The sequence below is a fragment of the Odontesthes bonariensis genome, chromosome 9 (assembly GCF_027942865.1).
Source record: "Odontesthes bonariensis isolate fOdoBon6 chromosome 9, fOdoBon6.hap1, whole genome shotgun sequence".
Taxonomy (NCBI): Eukaryota; Metazoa; Chordata; class Actinopteri; order Atheriniformes; family Atherinopsidae; genus Odontesthes; species Odontesthes bonariensis.
In genome coordinates this window covers 26,366,225-26,373,957 of record NC_134514.1, presented here as the reverse complement: position 1 = coordinate 26,373,957, position 7,733 = coordinate 26,366,225, and the positions used below count along the sequence as shown (strand labels likewise).

The 7,733-nt window shown below is 40.8% G+C and overlaps 1 protein-coding gene across 2 annotated transcripts in view; it reads left to right on the top strand.

The window, feature by feature from the left end:
* Positions 1–3,195: 3,195 nt before the first annotated feature.
* Positions 3,196–7,733, top strand: part of st3gal4 (ST3 beta-galactoside alpha-2,3-sialyltransferase 4) — a 46,406-nt gene continuing 41,868 nt past the window's right edge. Inside the window, exon 1 of one of the 2 annotated variants that reach the window (XM_075473855.1) lies at positions 3,196–3,525. The gene's annotated coding sequence lies outside the window, so the exon portion shown is untranslated. The remainder of the gene's footprint in view (positions 3,526–7,733) is intronic. The other variant, XM_075473856.1, reaches the window with a different exon arrangement.

Here is a 7,733-nt window from a genome sequence, read left to right as displayed (position 1 = left end):
ACCAAAGTTCATCATGGATGAATTACAGCCGCCGGCAAAAGCTCTGCTCCAGAAAACACGGCCTCGCTCTCGTGCTTGAGAGCAACCCGAGATTTATCGGTTCTCCCGCCGGTTGGTGCCCGTAAACCTTCTGTGAGGTACAAGCATGCTTCAGGAATCTGTGTTAGTTGAGGCCTCTCTCTTCACAACAGGTGTACCGCTGTCAAGAAACAGATGTGACTGACAGGAAAGAGTTGATGGTAAATCAGGATGACTGTTGATAGCAGGCTTTTTTTTCTTTTTTAAAGATCGCTCTGCTGAATAGGAAGAAATAGAAGAGATTTGTTTAATCACGCAGCTTGAAATATTTTCATCCAATAAGTAGATTTGCTCACGTACGATACGCAAGTGCATGTTTGATTTATTTGGGCTTTCGAGTAGTTATTCTGATTTACGGCACTTTTATTCCTTTTATGATTCCACTGCAGGTGAGAGGCATATGCGGTATTTCTAAGCCCACTAAATTTGCAAAAGATGTGGTCTATTCGTTTTCAGAGGAGTGTGTTGCTTATTGAATCCCTCAACACTGAGCTATGAATCATTCAAGCAAAAATAAATGACTAAAGAGGCAATTAGCTGAATCGGTTTTTGTGTCAACCCATAACAGACAACTTAGCCAAGAACCCATTTGAAATTTGATCTTTTGCCACTTTGTTACTAGCAGCCCGTCACAAATAATTTGTCAAGGACAATACAGTTTGACAGACTGGAAACAGGCTTCCAAAAGAGGTATTAGTCGAGATCTTGGCACATCTCAGCATGGCATGCCGTGTGACCTCAAAAAAAAAGGGAAACGGGGCAAGTGGAGGACGAAAGTGGAATTGGCGTGTTTACTGATGCCTCACCAGACATGGTCTCTGGGAAAAGATGGCTGTCAAGAAGCCATTCTTAAGGAAGGGAAACATGAAATAAATGTGAAATAAGCCCTAACCCTAACCGAAGAAGCCTTGAAAACTATTCCTGAAGACCACTTAAAAAAAGATTAACTGAAGGAATAAAGTCTGAAAACTGTAAAAACTCTGATTTTGCCTTGAGTTTAAAAAAGAAACTTTGCTACCTATATTCCTCTTTTTCTGTACTATATGCATGCACAATTTATATGAAAAAAATTGTGTTACACACTTTTAATCCCCCTGGATTTCTATCACTTTACATCCGAGCTTTGATTAATACTTGGGCCCACTTTACAGTCACATGAGCTAAGATAGATTAATAATATCAAAATCAATAGTGGAAGTTAATATCAATGTAAAATGACATTAAGCTCTCCAGTATCTATGGTAGAAAGGAGAAGCAGCCACATTAAAGTAATTTCAGCATGAGTAAAGAGTACTTTAGGTTGGTGAAGTAAGTGCGGTTATATGCTCTTTATCTGAGCTTAATGCATGGTTTTAATGCTACTTCACTTGGTTTAAGTGAAAGAAGTGAGTTCCTATGCAGGCCTTGCTAGTTGCTGGTTTGACTCTGTTAGTTGCGATTTAAAAAAAGAAATCCCTGCCAACTGCAAAGGCTTTCCAGATGCTGTTCTATGGAAGTTTTTCTGTGCCATCAGAGTTTGAATACGAATTTCTAATATTGAATTTTTACAGCATCAAAATCAGACTTTGAGTTTGAAAAAGCAACAGTGTAAAAAAAAAATAATAATAAATTTCCATAAACAAAAATCAGTGTAAAAAAATTCAACATCTAAAAAAAAATTCAGTGGAAAAAAATTCAACTTCAAAAAATTCAGTGGAAAAAGAACCAGACTCGACATCCGGGTAAACAGGGGAGAAGTTGAATTTTTTTCCACTGAATTTTTCGAAGTTGAATTTTTTTCCACTGAATTTTTCGAAGTTGAATTTTTTTCCACTGAATTTTAGATGTTGAATTTTTTTACACTGTTGCTTTTTCAAATTCAAAGTCTGATTTTGATGCTGTAAAAATTCAATATTAGAAATTCGTATTCAAACTCTGATGGCACAGAAAAACTTCCATACTGTTCCCTTGTTCTGGGGATAAAATGTCCAGTTTGATACAGCCTTAATGAGCTGGTGGTCGCGCGGAACATTTCAATATCCCGCTCACACCTGTGTGAAGTTGGCACCCCATATGTTGAAAATATGAATAAAAGCATTTTGGTTCGTTTGTGCATCGTTTGTGCACGATTGTGCAGGCAAAATCAGCGTTTGTGCACAAACCGTCTTGAAGATATTTAACTTTTAAGAGGTTGGTGACCTTAGGTCACTCAGCACCCCATCAACATCCAAATGACTTGAAAATGCTTGGAATCGTTTGTGCACGTTTGTGCAGGCAAAATGAACGTTGACAAACTTAGACTTAGAAAGGAAAATATGCTGACACAGACAGATTACCACCTGCCTCAAAATGCAATACGCCGGCAACGTTATGAGTAAGCACATTCTTTTTAAATTAACATTGATTTTATCTATCTCGTCTTTTTGGAAGAAGGCTTCTGTTCAGTCGCGTTCCATGTTCGACGAGATTCAGAACTTGTTGCAGCCAAAACCGGAACCAAACTTCTTTTTTTTAGGCCCGACCTTTTAGCAGGTCACCTTGAGTTCATCTCATGGCATGGTCAGTGAATTCCTTATTTTATTTGTGTTGTAGTTTACGCTATTACTTTGCAGACAAGGAGAATGAACATTGGTGTATATGCATGGTGATATACAGCTAGACATTTAAAATATTGAGTGGTACTATTTACCAAAATTAAACTTAATCATGCTTTACCACTCTGAAAATATGAAGACAACCCTTGTGATTGCATAAATACTAATGTTTGATCAGTTGACCAATGCTAACTTATGTTGATGGCCACAATAGTGCAAAATAGGGGTATATAATCGTAACAGTGTGCTACAATGTTCAACATTTTTACACCTCTGGTAAATAATGACTGCCAAGACATGTTGATGGGGTGCTGAGTGACCTACTTTCAAAAAATTAAAAGTTGAATTATAAAAAAAACTATTTGAGCACAAACATTCATTTTGCCTGCACAAACGTGCACAAACGAACCAAAATGCGTTCATTCATATTTTCAACATATGGGGTGCCAACTTCACACAGGTCCCGCACACTCGTACAGGGCATGCCATTTAGAAATAGCGCGTGAACCCACGTGCGCATGCGTCCCTGAGCTGAGAGAGAGAAAAGGGAACGCGCGCTGAGAGGGAGAGTCTTTCGGTGAAAACCGCTATGTTCCTGCCAAATTCACCCCAGCGTTAGAGCGAGCGTGAGCCGCCCCGAGGTCCGCCTGAGCGTCGCTGTACACTGCGTTGCTTGTGCAGGACGAGCTTTTAATGCCCTCATCACATCTCTATCGCAAGCCTAAGCTGCCATATCCACACGTCGAGATTTATTTCGTTGTTCCCCACGCAGGGAAGATCCACCTCAGCGACGTGAACCTGGTTGCAACATCACTGTACGGTACGGCGGGGTCCCTCCATGGATTAAACTCCCATCTGTCCGGCAGCGCTGCTGGTAAGTGGGGCATTTTTTTTAAAGCCTTTTGGTGCTAGCGGGGAGTAGCTTATATTAGGGAGTTTTTTTAGGGCTTCAGCGGAGATTGTGACACATTGATGATCCGTTTGAACTGTCCTCTTCGGATCACAAGGTGGCTCTTCTTATTTGGCTGATGTGGCATCGATTACATTGACAGATTCTTTTACATCCGAGTGGGAGCTAAGTTACGGTCTGACAGGTCGCGGTGTCACGAGTCCGTTGATTTTTAAATGTAATGTTGCCAATAAATCCAAGAGAGGCATGTTTTCTTGGCCAAAATTCGACCTTGCCTTGGCATTCTCGCGCTGAACTTTTTTTTCACCCAAAAACTGCGAAATGTTATTAATGCTTTGGAGTTTTGGCAACAAAGACATACTGTGAAAAAACCCTGAGCTGCCCCTCCCTTCTTTAAGTATTGAAAGGGAAATGGGAAATGATTCGTAGAACACGTGAAATAATTGATGGAAATACAGCACACAAGGTCGACAGTCAGATTGGTATCACCTTTTTTTTTAAAAATTTGTATTACTCCAATACTTGGGTAATTCCGCATGCCTCTGCCTTCTCTCCCTGATTCTCTTCTTTGAGAAGGGCTTTTTTTTTTTTTTTTGCCAGCCACCCTTGTGTGGAAAGCATTTTTTTAAGCAAACAGTTGATAGACCACCTGCTTCTCTCAGGTCATGTATTAGGTCTTTCTTTTTTGCCCCTCTATTGCTTAGGGGTCTCACTTTTCGATACTGTTCATACTGTCCAGATAGTCCTTTTCTTTTCTTAAAGTTCTGACCCTTTGCCCGATTTTCATCACATTTTTTTTTAAGGACACACTGGACACCATGGAAAAAAGTGCCGAGTTTCAGCTGATAGCTTTTTCAGGAATCACCCTTTTTTTTTTTGGTCTAAAAATACCCCTTCTTTCCTTTTCTATCTGCCAAATGGCATTATCTTTGGCATTTTTCATAGAGGCAACAAAAGCAATCGGAACAAATTGTCCGTCTTTGCTGTGGACCCCTAGGAACAAGATGCCCGAAGATACAATTTAAAACGAGTTCCTTGGCATTCCTTTGAATAATGAAAAAAAAATAATAATAAAAAATCGGGTACCAAAAATGAGTAAGAAAAACAGCCAATGTCCAGAGAAAAACCTTGACTTTGACATTGAGAAGAATGTTAGAAAGTCTTAAAGGGGAACTCTGGGGCATTTGAAGCGCATTTCCATTGCTAGAGGTTGTCAAATAATGATAGTAGGACACAGAGAGGTGCAAATCTGCGCTCCCTGTGTGGAGATCGCGCTGTTCGCACACCCTGTCATGCGAGGCTAATACGTGGTGGCTAGGGGCAAGCGCTAACCCTTCCACGTAAAACAACAACTTGCACACTGCAGAAACGTCACACCACTTTATAGACCATCCGACAATAAAGTCACAAGCCTTACCATCAAAACCATATGCATGGTTCTCACATTACTGGCATGGGGACGTTACAAAACAACTTTATAAACAGCATGTCACTCACCGGTTGGTTGTAGGCTCGCGCATGTGAAAGCCCAGAAGAGTCGATGGACGATAATCCCATATACAAAACAATTATCTTCTCTAGAAAAACTGCGTTCAAGTATTTAAAACATTACAACAGTACATGCCCAGTAATATTGTTGTAATGTTTTAAATACTTGAATGCAGTTTTTCTAGAGAAGATAATTGCTCAAGAACTATTGCTCAAGACCATTTAAAGGGATTACGAGGAAGTCCGGCTTCCTGAACTGTAAATTTAAAGACAAGAAAAGTGACTCAAGACGTAGAAAATGGTTTGTGTTCAAATTTACAGCTGACAGGGCATGTTTCACCCTCTGCGTTAGTGACTGCTCTGAAGCAGAAAACCAAAGAAGCTGCTTTGAACACTTTTACTCCTATAATATCTGGCAGTGAGATCCATGTGAGATTTCACCTGGGTAGGGACACAAATTGCTTTCAAAGATGAGATCAATCGGAAAAAGTCGAATTAGTGCTGCAAACTCAGAATGATGGCTCTCTACCGTACATCACTCTATGGGAAATGGCCCTGGTACATCATGAAATCTTTCTTCCTGCCTGGCTCCGTGCCACCGATTCTCAGAGCTGGCTCAGCTGGATTGGTTCCTTCAAACTTTAGATGGCACCAGAGTTGCAGAGTTTAACGCAAATGTATGTTGAACATTTTTTTCGTGGGAGTTTCGCCCGTGTTCAAGAGGTGGACTCCCTGACATCTGCTGTCATGGGAGTGGACACAGAAAATTTGACAGAGCACATTATGTGGAAACTGCAGTTGCGTGAGGATGTCTGACAGTCATACTGAGAATGAAGGGGTTACCGACTCGCTGGCACCATCGCATGACCACTTCCACTTTCTCCGTCGGACTTTTTTCTTCTTCGTGTCAACACTTTTAGTATTAGTTTGCTCTTGAATGCGATTGATTTCGGATCCCTGGTGTCACCTTTCTTGGGGAAAAAAAAAGAAAAAAAAAGGGGTTTGAGTTGTGCAGTGTTTGCAGATTGTTTTGTTCAGTGAGTGTAGGGGCATCTACAAAAGAGAGACTTTGTTTCACAGATGTGGGGTTTATTGGGGCTTAGAGATATTCAGCACATGGCAACTTGTAGAAAATCAGCTGAAACACACGATATGCCCTCTGCAATAGTGACTCATTCCTGCTTGAATCAATTAGTGTGGCTTGAAAAATACGATGAACACACATCTGTCCTCAAAATGTTCATCTTGGGGATATGTAATCATTCTCTGTCTTTGGTGCACGAAAGCGTTGTATTAAAAGCCCACTGGTGCATATGAGTCATTGGGGAGGTTTCCACAGATCACTTCAAAACAAGTCATTGTTACCAAATTGGGCCATTTTATCCCCATTAAAGGGCAGAAAGTTTGTAAGACTGGAATGTAAATGGAAAAAGCAGGGATCCGGATTCTCTGCAGGATTCTTAGACAAGACGAGAGCTCCCAACAAGACCATTTAGTCTTCAACTAACCTGTGAGAAAATGTGAACGCTGTCAGGCTACTGCTTGGCGCTTAAGTTTGAACTCCCACATTGTCCTCTCAAAACCTGCACACCAACCCAAGGTCAACACAAAAAAAACCAAGTGAGGCCTTCTCTTAGAGCTTACAGGAAATGTAGCAGCTCTCTTTTCTTTGTAGAGGAAGCATGTAAGCAGAGATAATACCTTCAAGAAGTGCAGATGTGCCACAGTGTAGTGCTGTGCGATATGGACAACATTTTATATCCCGATATCGGTAATTTTACATCCCGAAAATGATATCCCAACAATAGTATTTCTTCTTAAAATTCTATATACATATATATGAAATGAATGGCAATTTTTGAATGGCAATGGCGTCTGTGAGCTCTCGGTGTGGACTGCTTGTCATAGGGGATACCTTTGGTCAACGATTCGTTCAGGCTCGTTTGGTGTGTGTTTTTTTTTCTTCGTTTGTGGTTTTGAGGTAGTTTTGTAGCATCTTCACGCTGTCTCTGTACTGTTCTTCATGTCATGTCTTTAAGTGATAGAACAGATTAGACGTGCTCGAATCGCTAGTAACGACTTGTTGGCGGCATGTTTTGCAAATTACCGTTGTCTGGTCGATGTCTGACTCTTCAAATCCAAACCAAAACCACACTATGGAATTCCGGTCCCCTCTTTTCGGCGCTAATTCCTCCCTGGGTTCTGTTTCCATTGTGTTTTCCATCGCACTCTCTGCCAAGCTCTCCGCTTCTGTCATGTTGTTGTTTGTATCCATGCATGCTCCCTTAGCACTGCAGTAAATGAGTCTTTGCGGGTGACGTAAAAAATGCTTCTGCTAAGTGGCAGCGTTGCTTCAGTTACATTTAGCCTTCATTCATTGTTCATACAACGTGTCATTTTAATTTAAGAAAAAAACAACGATATGAACAATAGAGGGCTATATCGTACTGTAGACATTTTTATATCGCACTACGACATATATCGCACAGCACTACCACTGTTGCGCTCACTGCATCACGGGTGCGTCATAGCAATTAAATGCAGGTGAATAAGTGGGAGGTTCACTCACCTGAAATACTGAAGCATGAACCAATTAAATCCCAAAGCAGCATGATAGAATCCACTGTTGAATGAGCACGGGCTATAAACGGGAGCGATCACTAAGTTTGAGATGTCGTCTCGTT